Raw genomic sequence first — 19,333 nt, 5'->3', positions numbered from 1 at the left:
TGTTTTGTATTTTTATGCATTTAACTCAGTTCACAAACATTTGAGAAATTAAGTCTTTGTCAGAGATACTTGATATAAAGATTTTCTTTCTAGTTTGTTGTTTGCCTTATAATGTTGATTGTGAAATAATGGCATTTCAATGATGAATTCAATGCAATATGACTGACAAAGGAAGAAATATAGCAATAGGATTGACATCATTTTCCCTCAAATTTTAGAATAAACTAATTTATATTTTTTGTAATATTTTATGTCTTCCCACTTACCTGTAAAAACAACTTTTGACATTTATTTTCCAACATTTTAAATTCCATATTCTATCCCCTCTCCACTCCCTGAGAAGGTAATCAATTGAAAATTCCCTTCTATACATCTTACATGTGAGAGCTAATCATGAGGAAGTGATTGATTATGTTAAAAAGGGAAAAAAAAAGCAGCAGTCTTCATTTATTCATTCAACAAATTTATTGATTATTCATTTAATTTTACAGCATTTTAATGTGGAGAAGCTTGTATAATGAAGAATTCATATCAGTATAAAATCCTATTAAGTACTTATTGTTTCAAAGGTATTATACCAAGTTTTGGGGGTGATCCCTCCCTTCATGAAGCTTACAGTCTAGAAACAGTGATAAACTGTATATATAAAGAACTCTGAAAAAGTATAATATTGCTTTTAAAAACAGCAATGCTATGTTAATACAGAAGAGGAAAAGAGTTTTTCCTTTAGGAGGCATCAAGGAAAGCTCAGTGAAGGACATAAAGAGATTGGAGTTGAAAGGAAGATGCTGTACAGGTGGGATTGGAGGTTTTGTACATTTCAGATAGAATAAGTAGGTCTTATTTAAAGAGTAGCAAATCATCTGGTCTGATTGGAGCATAGAGTGCCTGAAAAGGAGAGTGAGAAATGAGTTTGGTAGGTAAAAGCCAGGTCACTGAAGGCATGGTATTTCAGCCTAAAGCTTTTGGATTTTATTTACAAAGTAATGGTTCTGAGAAGGCTTTGGAACAAGGGGTTGGTCAGAGCTATGTTTCCAAAAGATTAATTTGATAGCAATCTGTCACATGAATTTGAATAGCGAAAGACTAGAGGCAGGGAGATGATTAGGAAGCTTCTAAGGTAGTTCACGATAATGGCTTAACCATCTCCTCCATAACATCTATCACAGCACTTTGCATAAAATAGTCATCTGATAAATATTTGTTGCATAAATGAATTAGAGTGTGAAAGCTGCAGATGAATCAGAAGGAGACATTTTGTGAAAATTAATTTGAAGCCCTTACAATGTGCCATTTCTCAGTTTTCTCTCTCTGTCATGCCATGAAAATGCAGAAAATCCTAATGATCTATTCCCCCACCCCCACTGGAAGAATGGAATCCCAATGGAAGAAGCTCATACAAAATTCCCAAGTCTTGCTAATAATGTCCTTAGTAATTTATCTTAATGTCTCTGCTGCTAGGGGAAAAAAAAAGTCTCTCCTGTATAAGCTAAATATGAAGACATACTGTTTATTCTTTTATCAATTCTTGTATTACTAGCTTTGGACACATTTTTAGTCAAACCTTCCCTCTTCATAATTTTAAAGTGTTAGGAAAGGAGGAACAACAGTACAACTAAAGAGATGTAAGGTAATAGCCATGGCAGGGATATGGCTTTTGATATAACCTCAAGTTTCTGAAAACTTAAGAAGAAAAGGATATTTCACAGCAGTCATAGGCACAGGGGAAATACTTCATCCCTGTAAAGGTGGGAGGCACATGAAGAGGTTATGGAATCATTTCTCTGAGGATCATTGAATCTCTCCAATCTGTCTAAAGAATGCTAATACTGCCAGCAACAGCAGGGTGGATTACATAGCTTCTGAAAGAGACTCTTTCCTGGTCCTATGGATTTATTGAGGCACTAGTTGGAAAACTTTAACAATAACACATAATTTAGGTGGAATAATGTATTTTGCTTAAATTTGTATAATTTTTAGAACAAAGGTGCAAAGAAGTTTCCTTTATTCTTGACATTATGGACTTTTTCTCATGAGCTTCTTTGACTGAGTTAATTTTATTTAAGGGGAGCTAGACTAGAGAGAAGAGGCTATTTGCCAAGTTAGAGTCAGGAACACCCTAGGAATAATGTCAGGAGGGCTATGGAAAACATGGATTAGGCTTACAGGGTGGAATGTGTGGGCAAGTGTGAAAGGTGGAAAACCAAGTGGAGAAGACTATCTCTGTTGACCTTTCATTCCACCTGATCATCATTTTCATAGGTTTAGTCAATCTGCTTTTCTGCTAAGTCCTAAAATCTGTAATTATAATTAAAAATAATTAAGTCATTTGGCTTTAGAGGAACAACATTTGTAGAAGGAAAGAGAAACAGTTGGACCATATCTTTGAAATTCATTGGTGCTTTATGTTAAAAAAAATATTCTAAAAAATGAGAAATCTTCACTAAAAATTAAGCTATACTTTGGAATCATTGTGATCACTTTCTTTAAAAAATCACCACACTGAAGCAATTTCATTGGTTGAATTCTTCTAGTTTTTTTGCAGATAGACCAGTAAATATCTTTAGGCTTTATTGGTAAGTGAAAAAATTGAAAATAAGTACTAGCCTTACCAGCTTTATGAGCTGTGACTACATATTGGTCTTTGATTGTAACTAAGCTTCATTGGTAAACATTAAAAACTACTTTTTGAAAGTCAGTTCTTTTCTAAGTGCTGGAAAATGAAATTAAATTGCAGTCTTCTGATTTCTGGTACTTTCTCATCCAAGATGTTCACCATACAAACTTATTTTCTTTGTGTTTAACGCTATGTGTATATTGTATATACAGAAGCAAGGCTCATTGTATTAAGGCAATGGATGGCTAAAACATTTGTGGATAAAGCTGCCTCAAAGGATAATTAGATGATTATAATGGTACTTGCTTTGAGATTGCTAATTAAAAAAATCTATTGCTCCAAAGCCTAATTATTTGAGTAATGATAACATTTAAGCAATTGTGAAACCTCAGTTACAATCTTAGTTTTTTAAAAGTAAAAGTAAATATGTTAATAAGACTTAACCAGAAAACATCCCAAAGATGACAGCCATAAAATTCTTTTATCTTATTTCCCAGATATTCTTAACCCAGAAACACTTCTCTCATCCCACACCTATGTACTCCAAGCCACTAGCAATGCCCACACACACATATATCATCTGAACCTATAATTGCTATGTCTTTTTTTGCTCATTTTTGCTCCCCAAACCCCAGCAGCCTTTTCCCTGCTAAGTCCTAAAATCATCAATCCTGCTTTCTCCTCTGTATACAGTTTGATGTTATAATGATCTCCCCTCCCCCTTTCTGAATCTTTCAAAGAAGATCTTTCTAATTAGACTTATAACTATTGAAACATTTTATAACCTGCATATGAAAAATCAGGTCTTTAGACTTGGGCATAATTGAATGGCAAAATGTCCTTCCTTGAACTCACCTGAGAAATATAACATTTTAAAAGGTATTTTAGGGAATTGCCTTGTTTGTCATTCTAGGCAGGGATGAGCTATATGATTAAGAGTAGTTTCTGATTCTGCTATCACCTATTTTACCAAATTATCTGACGTAAAAATATGTCCACAAAACCTTAAAATGTTTTCTTTCCTCAAAGTACAGCCACATGAGGAAAATCTTGTTAAAATATCAGCAAATTGGATAAGGCCAAAATGAATGTTTTGTGGTGAACTTTTAAAACCAAATGTGTGATCCATGCAATCAATAAAACACCATAATGGACTCCATTTGAGGGCATTACTTTCTGATTGGGAGCTATAAAACAGCAAGGATTGAGCCTTAGCATTTAATGGTAGTTTATTTTGTTAGGGGGTCCTCTGAGCTGAGAGCAATTGGAAGAAGAATACAGATGTGTTGTGAACAGTAGGGATGGTTTCCACTTGTGGGAGATTGTTGATCAGCTAGAGAAAAGTGAGAATTAATTTGTGATACTCTAGGAAATATTGGGATGACTAATATTCAATGAAGAAGAGGGTGGCAGAAAAGATGATGGTCTAAAAACAAATTTGATGAAATAGAATCCCTAAAAAATAATGCTATAAATGTTGGAAATGCTTGCATTTCAGAAGAAGCAATTTGAATAGTTCGTTCCTAGCTGTTTTAAGATATGTCACAGAGCTTGGATTAAATGATAAAGGTGTGACAGAGATAGATAAGCATGATGGTACAGTTCATTTGCAAGGATAAGGGAAAACAAATGTCAGCCTGGAACTGTACATTAATGATGCCTTTCTCAAAGGCAAAGGACCCATAGAAATTTTTAGATTATGTCAAAATTGCATCAAAAAGGTTATTATCCATGGCTGGACTTAATAGATGTTTCTTATATGTACCCAAGTTATTCATTTGACAATTTCTGCTTTTTCATGTTCTTTTTGTGTGTCAACTTGCAGGGGGATTGGGATAGTACTGTAGTGAGCAGAAGTCCTCAAGTAACTTTTTGGATAAAAAAGGATAATTTTGATACAGAAATAAATTAAAGTGTTATTAAAATTAAGAATAAAACACAAATTTGCTACTTTTTTTAAAATTAAGAATGAAACACAAATTTGCTACTTTTTTTCACTATTTTGCAAGTTTTTTGATGGCTGAACCATAAAGACTTCAAAAGAATAGCAGCAGAATTTATTCAATAAGTTAACAGTAGCTTGATTTTTAGACCATCCACTTAGGTGAGGGCTAAAGACAGAACCGTAGTTGTTACCCAGCCAAAAGAGAAGTGCTTTTCATTTGTCTTGCCTAGAAATGATGGGGTCTTTTGTTCTTTCCGCATTTTAAGTGATTAGAATGGGCAGGTTAGAAAAGAGAAAATCACCTTTGAATATGCAGGTGCAGAATAGGGGAGAAAGCTTAGATGTGTATATGTATGTGAAAGCACACATACTAGTGCATATGTGTGTGTATCCATGTGTGCACTAGCACACATGCATATATCTACATACATACCTTTGCCTTCACTTGGAGCTCCCACCAGTTTACATAGATTTAATGACTATTTCCATGCTAATGATTCTCTGATCTACCTGACTTGCCCTGAACTCCATGCTGGTCTGCCATCGCACATCTCTAACTGCCTTTCAGACGCCGCAAATCAGATGTCCAGTAGACATCTCACAATCATTATGTTCAAAATAGAAGCCATCATCTTTTCCTTCTGTTCCCCTGCCGAGCTCCTCCTATACTACTCGTACCCTGCTATAGAGGGCACTACCTCTCCGTCCCTCTGTTCAAAATCTCTCTAAGCCGTGCTAGATTCCTCTCCATGTCTCAGCCCCTCTCTGCAACCTTTGCAGCATCTCCAGAATACTTCTTCTCCCCTCTGAGGCTGCCACCCTGGTAACGCAGGCCCTAATCGCCCCACACCTGGATTATTGCACTGGCCTACCTCAACTTTTCCCCTTCTCCAGTCCATAACCCATTCAGCCTCTAAAATGATTTTCCTGAAGCACGGGCTTCCTTATGTCATCTTCTATTCAATCAACCGCAGTGGCTTCTTGTTGTTTCCAAAAACAAATACAAAACCCTCTGGCATTAAGAGCCCTCCATAAGCCTGCTCCCTGCTACCTTTCCAATGTTCTTATCTCTCATTTCTTGGAACATATTCTTCCATTCGGTGATACTGACCTCCTCACTGTTGCATGGAGAAGACTCGGCATCTCTTAGCTCAAGCTATTTTCTCTGGCTGCCCCTTAAACTTTAATGCTCCCTTTCCTCTCTGGCTTCTTTCAAGTCCCAACTCAAAACCCATCTTCTACAGGAAGCCTTTACTGACCAGTGTTTTTCCTCTGATAATTATTCCTAATTTTTAAAAATATAGCTTTATACATACACACACACACATATTTGTCTTCTCCCCATTAGACATTTTGTCTCTTTTTTTTGGTATCTCCAGTGCTTAGCACAGTGCCTGGCACATTGTAGATACTTAATAAATGTTTATTTTTTATTGATAGGTATATTATACATATATGTACACATGCATATTTATGTAATAGTAAACCAGCCAACATTTATTACATAGTCACTTTGCACTGAAGGTTGTACAAGGTGGTGTTATATTTTATACAGAAGCAATTTTTCACAGGTATCATAATGTAGGGGTGATTGCAAGTGCTTTGGGGTTCATTATAAACTAAAATGAAATTTCTGATATATGCCTTGGGCTTCATATTTTAATTTATTTGAACAGGAAAGGAATTTCAAGTTGCATTTCAAAGTAGACTCTCATGAGATGTCTGCATCAGTGAGTGTTATGGACTTTCAGTAGTAATTTCAAAATGATTCATGACAGGATTTGTTTCTGCCATTGAAGCATTTTTGGACAGGACATAGAACCTTAACACCCACTAGAAAGATAGTATTATTTTAGAATTATATTTTAAGTGCTGACACTATAAAAAGGGATGGATTACTATGTAGATGAATGATTTATCTCCTTGTTGAATGAAATCTAGAATGGCTAGGCTTTATGAATGTGAGTGATGTTAGTCTATCTATATAGTATTTATATATTTGCAAGGGACTTTATTTTTTAAAGCAACCATTTTAAGCTACATTACTTATTCCTAACAAAGTTCCTTTAAGAATAGGAAGTATAATAGCTCTAAGGGAAGGGGAGGAAAAAAAGTTATCAATATTAAATACCTACTATTAGCCGGTCATTATGCTAAGCACTTTAGACATATCTCATTTGATCCTCACAACTGTACAAGACAGGTACTCCTATTTTAATTAGTTTAATATATCTGTGGGCATGTATATTTATATATATTTATGTATACAATATTTAATTTAATATGTCCACATTTAACAATTGAGGAAACCGAGGAGTTAAATAATTTCCCCAAAGTCATACAGCTAGTAATTGTCTGAGAGCAGCTTTGCCCTGAGATCGTCCTTACTTTAGGGCCAGCATTCCTAGCTGTCTCTAAGGTTCTGCAAATAAGGCACAAAAGAAGTCATATGTTCTGAAGTCTTATTTTCAGCAGCACAGTGATTCAAGAATTTGCCTTTAAAGGAAGATCTGATGCAGCCTGAAACATACTATATTTTACTTTCTTCTCTTATTTTTTGTTGGAGATCTCTTCCACAAAGAAACTAATATGGAAATGTATCTTACATGATTGCATATATAAAATCTATGTCAGATTGCTTACCATCTCAGGGAGGAGGAAGGGAATTTAGAACTTGACATAAAAAATGAATGTTAAAAATTGTTTTTACATTAATTGGGGAAAAAAATAATATAAAAAAGAAGGTAGGCAACTGATGTCCTACCTCTGACACATACCTGCAAGTTACTTAACCTTATATTGATCTAGTGAAATCTCTAGGACTATAAATTGCAATGAAGTTGCAAACTTGAAATAATGAAAGGAATTCAAGTGGTATATAGTTTTGGTGCATATTCTGTGGATAATTTTACTTGTTCATCTGCCGGATTATCAGTACCTCCTCTGCTCTTCTTTCTTTCCTCCCTTGCTTTTGTAGTAGAAGATCCAGAGGTAATTATGGCAAGATCATCTATACTCTCTGTTGTAAGTTTTATAATCTCTGTATAGATCCTTTTTTCCCTTCCCAGATATATCAAGTACATTAACAACATTTTTTAAACCAAAGATTACATGTTGAATCATAGAGTGGAGATCTAGTTGACTTACCAAAAAAAAAAGTTTTCAGAATAAATCTACCCATTTTTTTAACCTCTACCTTCTATCTTAGAAACAATACTGCATATTAGTTCCAAGGCAGAAGAATGGTAAACACTCGGCAATGGGAATTAAGAGACATATCCAGGGTCACACTGCTAAGACTTATCTGAAATCAGATTTGAATCCAGGAACCCCAGTCTCTAAGCCTGGCTCTCAATTCACTGACCCACGTAGTTGCCCCCAACTTTTATAAGAGTTAAGGTCTCATGAAGATATTTTTCATCATTCTGTGTCACCTCAGTTTATTCTATGCTGAGTAATATTTTTTCATTAAAATTAATATTTAGATCACTACAATTACTGTTTTTTCCCTCCTTTGCATTCATTTTTTTAAATCAGCTACTTAAAGTCCAGACATCTCTTTAGAAAAATAAATCATTTTTAAATTAATAGTCTTTTTTCCTTTGAATACTAACTAAAATTTTCTCTCCTAGACCAATTTCTTCTCTCATACCTGATTTTATAGATATAAGACCACTTTCACTTTTCCTACTTACCTTTTTTAATTATCTCATTCTTCTCATCAGTTTTGGGGGGCTTAAAACAAGGGTCAACTCTTAAGTTTAAAGAATCTAACCTTGTCCAACTTCATGGGTAGCTGTGAAGCTGAAACATAAAGTCTTGTGCATAGAAGTCTACTTTAGATCTCTGCTAATCAAGATGTATTAGATCAACTGAGTTCTTCTAGTAGGATGACTTATTAACATCCTTTGTCCTATTCCTAAAAAGAAATGGTCCATTTTGCCCAGACTCCCCTGCATCATAGGCTATGTTTCCATTTGATGCTCTGTTTTATCAGTTTCAGCTACTTTGTACAGGAGAGTCAATTCTACATATCCTCTCCACTGTCGATCATTAGAGCACAGCAACCTACTACAAAGTGGAGGAACTTTAATCGCTGGCTGGGTTCAAGAGTAAAACTGACTGTGAGGACACTCATCTTTGCCCCAAACTGGTGTACCTGTAGTAGATCAGCCTACATGATAGGCTTCCCTGGGGGGAAGGAAGCCACTTTCATAGCAGCAGAAGCCTGCATGAGAGGAAGCTGAGAGAGCATAACAACTTTGTTGTATTTGATTGCCATAACTAGGATTCATTGGAGAAATGTTTGAAAGTGAAGGAAACTAAGAGTCATGCATTTTAGTTAATAGCTCTGATATCAAGAAACATTTGTTTGTTCCTAAGGGGATTTTAATTGCATTGATTTTTTTAATTTGCATCTTTTGTTCTGAATCCAACACAAAAAGTGTTCAGGAAGTGTTTACTATGCATAAAACTTTACATTGTTGTTGTTTTCTTTCTCTGCAAGATTTGGAAGTCAGAAAATGAATAACCTAAGATTAAGGCAAATTAAAACTCCTTATTTAACATCTATATGTTGACCTTTAAAATTTTCTTTGAGATAAATCTTGCCTTTTCTCCAAAGGGTTATGTTTGTCTCAACAGTTATTGTGTTTAGCCCATAAATAAAGGAACCACTTTTCAAAAGTAATGCTTTGAGACTAGTATGTTTCTTTTCATTATCATTGAGTAGATGATAGATAATTGTAGAAAAAAAGTATTAAATTGCTTTTCTGAAATTACAGCAATTGCTTTTGAATTCTGAGATGACACAATGAAAAAGTCCATTGATTTTCATCATAGAGCAGTTCAGTGAAGCTAGAATTTAATGAAATGCTTATAGTACAGTATGTCTGCATGTTTCTAAACAAAAGTGCCATACTTCTGCAGGTTCTTTGGCAGAATTACATAAAACAATCATATAGTATATTCATATAGATATTCATGTAGTATATATTAGCACTTCAACTGTTGATGCAATTTGACCTAGTTTATAGGCCAGAAGAAAGTTAAAAGAGAACAATAATACATAGGATTAGAGAAGTCATGTAAATAAGTATTAATCAAGCACTTACCATGTGCTAGATGCTATCGTAATTTCTGGATGTTCAAAGAAAGGCAAAAACAGTCCCTGCCCTGAAAGAGCTTACCGTCTTATTGGGGATGCAGAGTGGGAACATCTACATACCAAAATACATAGAAAATACAGATTATATAGGTATGTATACACACATATGTATAATAAACTCGTGATAATAAGTAAGAGAATATTACTTACTAAAAACTACTACAACTACTACTGCCACTTTGATTAGGAAAGAAAAAAATCCTTCGGTTCTCAATAGATCATTTCTTATGATTTCTTTTGAGTATAATTTTGAATCTCTATGTAAGTAAAACCAGTATGGCTGATCATGTTATGTAATCATTTCAAATATAGTAAAAATATCACAAAAAAGGCCCATCCAATTAAATTGAAAGACTTTCTACTCTCTGCTATAGGACTATGCATTTTAGAGGTTTTATTGCTCTTTCTGATTCTAGCAGCATGGAACCAAATACATGAATAGCAGAATGTATTACATAACTTGATGTGACCAGTGATAGATTTTGAGAATATAAATTTGATGTTAGGAATATAGAAGAAATAAGACTAGAAAAGAGGTTTTAATCTTCTGTTCTCTTTTTCTGTAATGTTGTAAACTCTCATCTCATATGTATATATATGTATATATATCAGTGAAAAGAACTTTTTATGCCTTTATTAAAACCTCAGTATCTGCATTTATATTTATGGTAGTGGAAACATAAAATTGAAACCTGAAAGTTGTGAAGGATATAAAGTCATGTTTTAATAGACAAACTAAATTGCTCCTTCAAAGAGCCAATAAAACTGAAAAGCATTCATTATAAATGTAATAAAAACTTATGAGTCCCATTTTATTAAAACTACTACCCAGTTTCCTGATGGGGCTGGCTCACTTCGGGGGTAAACCAGTGACATTTTATTTCTGGCAACATATTTATGTGTGATATGAGGTCTACTGAAATGAGATTGGTGGTTTTAGCATGATCCCTAATGGACAAATGCTCACATTATCTGAACTGAGCAAATTTGCAGCTCCTGATCATAATAAGTCTCAGATCGAGTTAATAGTGATATTGAATTAAGTTTATTTTACTTTCTAGTTCTTTCATTAAATAGAACATCTGTGAAAGAAAAGAAAACTTATGTTTTTTCTAATTGACATGTTATATCATACTATTTCTTTTATGGCAGCCAATTAAAACATGTATGGGTTGATATTAAAAATTGATTCCTTTAAAATGTTTTAACTTTCTTGTGATTATTGAGGGTGGTTATCTTTATTTTTGGTCAGGTATCTAGATTGATTTGATGAGTCATTGGAAAATTATTTTATTTGATTGCCTATAGTTTAAGGCTTGGTCTTTTATATATTCCATGTTAAATATATTTTCCCATTTTAATAGATGTGGTTTTTATTATGTTTACTTCAACATTTGTTTTTTCATGTTCTTTACATAGTACAATTGTCACAGTAAAGAAGCAAACTGCATTGAAATAATAGTTGATCTAAGTTATAAACATTGCTTTTCTTTTTAAAAAAATTATTATTGAATAACAGATTGAGAAAGTGAAATGCTTGAAGTACTAAAGAGAGAGCTGAAACAATAAATTATTTTGTGTATATTATTGTACTCAGGCTTTTAGTAGGCCTATGATTAAGCAGATTCATTTATAAAAAGAGTCCCATGTTATCTTTACTGGCTTATTTCATGTGTTTGGTGGGTATAACTTTTTAGAAATATTTGAGGATATTTGAGAAATATTTGAATTTATATTTGAGGAGAGACAACTTAAGAATCATTGGTCTACCAGAAGACCACAACAAAATAAAAATCCTGGACACAATACTACAGGAAATTATCCAAGAAAACTTCCCTGATATTCTAGAACAGGAGGGAAAAGTGGAGATTGAAAGAATCCACAGATCTCCTCCCTTACTTAATCCCCAACTGACAACACCCAGGAATGTTATAGCCAAATTCAAGAACTATCAGACCAAGGAAAAAAATATTACAAACTGCTAAGAAGAAGTCATTCAGATACCACAGAACCGCAGTGAGGATAACAAAGGATCTTGCTGCATCGACACTGAAGGACTGAAAGAGATATTTATATTCGTCAGGATTAAATTGATAATAATACAAAATAATATTCATTTTGCTTGGGAGGTAAGGTTGAAATTAGGTCTGTTACATAAAATTTTTACTAGTCAAAAATTATTTTATTTGCATCTTTTGTTCAGTTCACAAAAATCTTCATTCCATTTGCAAACCTGAAATCGCACTTCAAAATTGATCAAAGAAAGTACTTATTTAGCTGCGAACATGTAAATTGAAAATATATACATATCTATATGTCAGAAAACAAGGCAGTATTGATAATATGACTAATATCTACCAAGGATTATTAAACGTTTTCCCTAAACCTCCATATAGATGAGGTTAGTTTTTTTTTTTTCCTAAAAGATTACAGAGCCACATGGGAATATATGGTTGTTCAGGGATGACTAGTACCTCTGGGGTGAGGGTTTTTTGAGCCCTTTCCAAGGCTGATTATCTACCTTTACTGTCCACTTGACTGAACCCTCCCATGTGGCTCCCAGGAACTGTAGCAAGGTGGCCACACCTATTGGTAGATGGGCTAGACCAGGTTTAGGGTAATCGATCAGCCATGAATGTGTCATTGAATGTCTACCCCAAGCATATGAAATGTTCTCCTGGCAGAATGGGTGGGTGAAAACAATTTGTTCCAATGGCCATGAAGTCGGTGGAAACAGCCACTATGGAGTGCTTAGAACTTGGTCAGACATCAGTGCCACATCTACATCCAAAACTATCTCCAATCATCTTGAATTTTGACCTGCCATTGGGTCTTGATGACTCTGGAAGAGAAAATGAGGCCAATGATTGATATAAGTCTCCCTCACTTATGAAATTGGCAGAGAAGAAAGTAACCTTTGATGTCATTGGTCTTCTTTGAAAAGGAAGGACAAACAACAACAGACCCAGGACATGATTGGTTTAAAGGTTATGAAAGACTTAAGCTATGCCTCCCTTGATACAACTTCCTAGGTGCTTCTGGCTCTGTTGACATGACTTCTTAACCATGTAAGGGCATATAAGGTCAGAGCAAGCCCTTGTGGTTGGTTTGATTTGGTGGATGTCTGAATCCCACACCCCCTCTGCTGACCAGATAAGTTTCCATATGGAGATAAAGGAGGGAAGGATGTGATAGCATTCTATTCAGACTAAGAGCTGACTAAGATGCCTAATTAGAATCACTTCAGTACTATCCAAGAAGCCTTTTTATTTTACTCCCTTGGAATTCTAACTTCTGTCTTATTAATAACAGTAACACCTACCAGGCACAGCTTTAAAGTTCATCTTAATAATCCTGTGAGATAATAATCAGGTTGAGAACTTGGGAATTATTAAAAAGTTAAAATTAAAAAATCTTAGATGTTATCAAAACTAATGTGCTAATTACTATTCCCTTCTTGTATAATATTTGTCTCGATTTTTAGTCAAATATTGGTGGATTTGATCTCATTTCATTGTTTTTGTGCAATAAAAATAGTTGGCATTTGTAGAGCACTTAAGGTTTGCAAATTATTTTGCACATTTGATCTTTAATCCTCATAAAACCCTTTGAAGTAGATAGTACAAATTTTGTTGTTTTTATTTAACTGATGAAGAAACTGAGACTCCAGGAGGTTAACTTATTTACTCATGTTTAATCAGTTATTGAGAGGCAGAAATGAGTCTTGAAACCCAGATTCCTAAGTCCTACCTACTTGGGGCTCATTTATTGGTAAATATCCATATCAATATAAAGCTAATACATAATCATTTTAATAATGATAATACTAGCATTTATACAATGCTTTAAGTTTGCATAGTCTTTTACATATACTACCTCTTTTGATCTTCCTGACTCCAGGTCCAGGGTTTTCTCCATTGCTTCACCTAGCTGCCACCTAGTTAAGGGCTATTGAATCAGTTTTTAAAATGAAAGAATTGAGACTTAGAGAGATTAAATGACTTGCTCAGAGTTACAGGGTAATAAATGTCTGAGGGAGAATTCTAACCTAGGTCTTTCTAATTTTGAGCCCAATACTTTGTCCACTATGATGTCTGAGTAAACAGTTCAATTAATTTTAATACTGTTTTAAAATCTTTTTATCTTTCACTATATAGCCCCATTTAAGATTTCCTTGACTTACTTTACTATTTAAGTAGTAACTTCTGTAGTAACTTCCCCAAATTCTTTCTTGATCTTATTGGAATTATTCTCTCAGGTGCTAAAGAGATGGTAAGCACAGTTATGGTGCCTTGAATTCTGTTCATTTTATCTTTATTTGAATTAATATGAGGTTTTTTTTTCCCTAAAGAATTAGTTCTATTATCCTGCCTTCACTCCTTTCCCACTTCCTTGAATTCTTCTGTTCCTTTATAAAAGCAAATATTTGGCTTGTTGGACATTAGTAAGAGTTGCCATGTTTCATCAACATTCTCATTAATATCTAGGCCTCGGGGTCTTGTAAGATAATGTACTATTGTATCAAGAATTCTCTAGTGAGAGTTCATGAAACACAGAAGAAAGCTCATGCTTATTAAATAAAGATTAAATGTTGGCCATCGAGAAATTTATTTAATAATCATTCATAATCTACTAATTTATACTTAATCAGTCCATCAAGCACAAAGCATTTATTGGAATGCCTCCTCTGGCAGCAAGGATAGTAGGTTTTGGAGATGGCAAGAGCCCCTGTAATCAGAGTTTGTAGTCTAGCCAGGGGAGACACATGAATACATATAGTGTTTATACAAATTAGATACAGGGTAGTTTTAAAGGGAATATACTGTCAGGTTGGAGGTATTAGAAGAGCTTCATGTGGAGACGATGGTATCTGAACTGATCTTAGAAAGAAACTGAGGATCTGGGGAGATGGTGGTAAATCGATGAGGGCAGTGATGGGGGGATAGACAGCCTGTGCAGAGGTGATGGAGTCCCAGGTAGAAAGAATAGTGTAGATAGCTTGGTTGTACTGTGAGGTATATGAAGAGGAGTAGCGTGATGTTCTTTTATTTGCTGAGACAACCAGTGATATCACAGGGTGATATCTTGACTTGCCTGTGAGTCGGCTTTAAGTGAGACAGAGTTTCACAAAGTTGTCTGTCAGCCTCACTGTCTCTTCCAGAGTCATTAGTGTCCAGTAGCAAGACAGAAGTGAGGACACCCAGGGATGCCCTGAGATGCAGGGGATGTCCTTGCTATCTCCAATGTTTGACCAAGCTCTAGGTATTCCACATCTGTCTTCATAGCCATTGGAACAAATTGTTCTTATGCACTTATTCCACGTGGGGAAGTCTTCACAAGCTGGGAGATAAACAACCCTCTAACTTACTGATGAGTGGAAATCTTTTTCAATCACCCCCACCCTGCTTTAGCCCATCTACCAAGATGATTTTCCTGGGATTTGGCTGCTACAGCTTTTTGGAGCCATGGGTTAGTTGGGTGAAAGGTTGACATCAATAGTGGATAAGTAGTCATGAAAAGGACCTGTCAAGCCCTCATTCCAGAGGTGCTAGTCCTTGCAAACCCCATAGACTCTCATTAAATAAGGTTGTTAATTTAAGTTGGGTTAGGTTGTTTTTAGGTCTTAAATGCTGAGCAGAAGAATTATATTGGACTTTAAAGATGATGGGAAACCATTGGAGTTTGTTGAACAAGGAAGTGACAAGATCAGATCTGAGATTTAGGAAAATTACTTTAGTAGTTGAGAGGAATTAGGATTGAAGACATGAAAAATTTTAAATCCTCAGGATTTGGTTGAGTCACTTCTTGCCTGGTTATAAACAGCTATGAAACCCTGGAGCACTTACAGATGTTTGGGGTATTTGGCTTTATTCAGCTGAATCAACTTTTTAGGGGTTTCCCCTGTGCCACACTTGTTAAATATTTGCTAAATAATATTTGCTAATTTGCTAAAACTATTTAAATCTTTGGTTAACTATTGAATGATGCATCAGTGTCTCATTTCCCCCGCTATATTTCTAAATTACCAGTGGTTTTGCCAGATTCCTTCCAAAACAGATTGTACATGACATGTAGAGGAAGAAGAAAAAAGCTTTATTCTATTTTATTTTATTATTAACTGATTATATGAGATTATTGAGAGGAAAGAATCAGGGCCTACATAATTAGAAAGTTGGTAGTGCCCTCAAAAGAAAATAGGGAAGTTTAGAAGAAAGCAAACAAGCTTATCTTTTAGTTTAGAATTTAATATTTTATCTATAGTTCTTTTAATTTACCAAGTATTTCACATTTTGATTATGAGTTTTGAGGTGGTGTTAGAGACATTCCCATCCCATTTTAGCCTTGAAATGCTTAGCACCGTACCTGGCACATTTGTTGTTATTCAGTTCTTTTCAGTCTTGTCTAATTTTTCATGACCACTTTGGGGTTTTCTTGGTTAAGGTACTGGAGCAGCTTGCCATTTCCTTCTCCAGCTCATTTAACAAATGAGTCAACCAAAGCAAACAAGATTATATGGCTAGTAAGTGTTTGAGGCCAAATCCGAACTCAGGAAGAAGATTCTTCCTCATTCCAGGCATGGCATTCTGTCTACTGTACCATTAGCTGTTTTACCTATATAACTGGTGCCAAATAATTCTTGATTAATAAGTAGGTGACAAAAGATGTCATTCCGTCAAATACATTCGATTAAGTATGAAAATTGATTGGATGAAGAGAAATAAGGAGTCGTCCACAAGCCAGGAAAGAGAATATTCCAAGCAAACCCTTAAAGAATACTGAAGAAGTATGAGAAGGGCTTAGAATACTTCATAGAAGTATTCTACACACTTCCATCCTTATTTTAAAAGGATATCAAGGGATCTGGAGGGTTTGGGGACTTCTGATCTTATTGTTTACCTAGCATCATCTTCCAGAATAACAGCAGTTGAGGATAGTGTCTTCAGAAACCAGGAACAGATTGGGTTAAAATTAAACATGATTAAGTAAAACTTTGTGAGTACCCACAAGTGGGAAGAAAGAACATCTAGTAAATAAAACTTTCAGTTACCTCTGCCACATGGGCTCTTTAAACTGAAACCCACTTTCCCCTCAACTCCATTTGGATTTTTGTCAGAGCATGTCATAGACTTTTCAGAGAATATTTGTAAAAAAATTTAGCCATATCTAAAAGCTATTTAAAATTGTCTGACAAATTATTATCTGATAATATTGGAGAGAACGCATTGGTAGGGGCTCAAACTGTTAGCATTAGGGAAGGAAAGCCAGGACTTCCAAGGGCTATTGATAAAACCTTGAAGAGAAATAGTCATGCTCTGGAAACTTAATTTCATCTGTAAGAATGGGAGATGGCATAAGGCCTCTTAGACTCTAAATGAACAAAATATAGTATGCTTTTTAAAAGAAGGAGTAAATTTCACCATTATCTCTATGATTCTGGTGTTATAATATTAAAGGTTAATATTAGAGGGTATAACATTGCTGACTCAGTTCTAAAGATTAATTATCTTTATGTATTTAAGTTCTTATAATACCAGGATCAATTTAGATTAAAAAAATTAAACAAAGTTATACAATGCAGCATTCCATGTAGACTTAGGCAAATTGAATTTAGTGAGTTGGCCAAGGATTAGATGGCCTTTTAAAAAAAATGAATTCAGCCCGTTCTATTAAACTCTAAAATACAATGTCACACAAATCTTATAAAAACCTGCTTTTTAAAACTTTCCTTCATAATATTAAAAGCATAATAATGAAACAGTTGATATAGAGGTCTTAATATAAAATTTGTAATGAATTGTTGATCCTTTATATTTGATGAATATATTGCTTTTCTCCTAGGGGTACTTCTTGAAAACAGCTTTATTATTTTATATAAGTAATTGTAGCTAGCTGTATTCTGACTAATTAGACATCTGAGGCAGCTCATAGTTAGTCATGACTTTTACCAGGTATGTGAATACAAGAATCAGTTGAAAAGGAATAGACAAGGTTCCCCAAATACATTCTCAACAACATAGCTGATATTCTAAAGTTATTCATTGAAGTTTGGTTTTTACCACCCTTGTTGCTTTAAACTAAATTATGTCAAGTAGATAGATCTAATGAGAGACCTTTATAATCTCATGTAAGTATAAACGCAAGCCCCCAATTTTTTTCTTTTACATGGTGATATTATATATTATAGAAGGTAGAAGTTACATAGTGGACACTAGATGATTATGTATTATATTTTAAATAATGCAACTGAACCAGTAGGTATCCAAAGTATTTTGTTTTTCATCTTTTCAGCAAATTCATATTCTGTTTCCAAAGCTCATTGAAATACGTTAACTCATGTTATTTGTGCTCAGGAAAATATTTCCTAGAAATTGAAAATATGCTCATAAGTAAAATTTAAAATTTAGATTTTATTATAAATTTAGTGGTATGTTTAGAGAATGTCACACTGGACTGAAATTCAGTGTCTCTAAGCCCTGAACCTTCCTGTGGAATTTGATGGGTGACCCTGAGCTAAGTAAGCGAATTCTGTGAGAATTTTAATCTTTAGTTTAAGGATAGAAATAGTTGAATCTGCCTTCCTGAGCTATGGTGAGACATGATTTATAAAAGGTATTATAAAGAATTCCATATATTATAAAGTCTTCCACATAAAGTACTGTATATTGTTTAAGGTTGGGGTTTTTGAACCTTGATGGAAGCAAATTAACTTTTGAAACAACAAATCATTTAATGATGCATATTTTCAGAATCATTTATCTAATTTAGTTATATATGATAGTTATAAATATTTGTGAATATATCAGTGGCAAAGATGTTAGAATATTTAATTGGAAAAGAAACTCATTCACTGAAGTTTGGTAGAGAGTATATTTTTGTCCCTAACCTGTTGTTATCTTAAGGATTATCAGGTCTTCCTATCTTTGCTTCATCCTTCAACTGATCAAAACCAGAATAAGTGAAATACTGATTAGTGTCTCTAGCAGGAAGCCTTACAAGCAGAATTTATGGGATAGTGAAAGGTATACACCTTTTAAAAGCCTAGTGAGTATAAAATAGAGCATTTCTCTGTTAAATATGATGAAACATAATTATAATTGCATTGAACAATGAAAATTAAAAAAAAAACACAGTTCTGAAAGTAGAACAATATTACATTAATAAAGGGACCAGAATATAGTATCTATTTACTATATCTAAAATGAATAACTGGCAATTTTTTATTTGTCCCTTAGAGAACTAGTATCTAAATGGAATGAAATGGAAAAGCTTTTGAGGGTTGATAATGTTTTAAAAAATCATTTTGTGACTTGTGCTAAAAGATTTTAAGTCAATTTATGAGTAGAATACAGTTCACATATAGATAGGTAAGACATAATATGGCTAAAATAAATTTGATAAATGCTAGTTATAAGTTGGTGAAGTAGAGAGATCTAGTTCTGAGACTTAAATTAATATACTTTTGGAACTCTTGTGTCAGAGAGTGTCTGACCCAAAGTACCCATGTATACAATTTTTAATTCTTAATGAATTCCATACAAAATGAGAATTTCCACATGCAAACCAGAACTGAAAAAAGATCATATATGACATCATGAACTTGTTT

This window comes from Monodelphis domestica, chromosome 5 (genome assembly GCF_027887165.1).
Source record: "Monodelphis domestica isolate mMonDom1 chromosome 5, mMonDom1.pri, whole genome shotgun sequence".
In the NCBI taxonomy this organism is placed as follows: domain Eukaryota; kingdom Metazoa; phylum Chordata; class Mammalia; order Didelphimorphia; family Didelphidae; genus Monodelphis; species Monodelphis domestica.
This window is presented reverse-complemented; position numbering follows the sequence as displayed.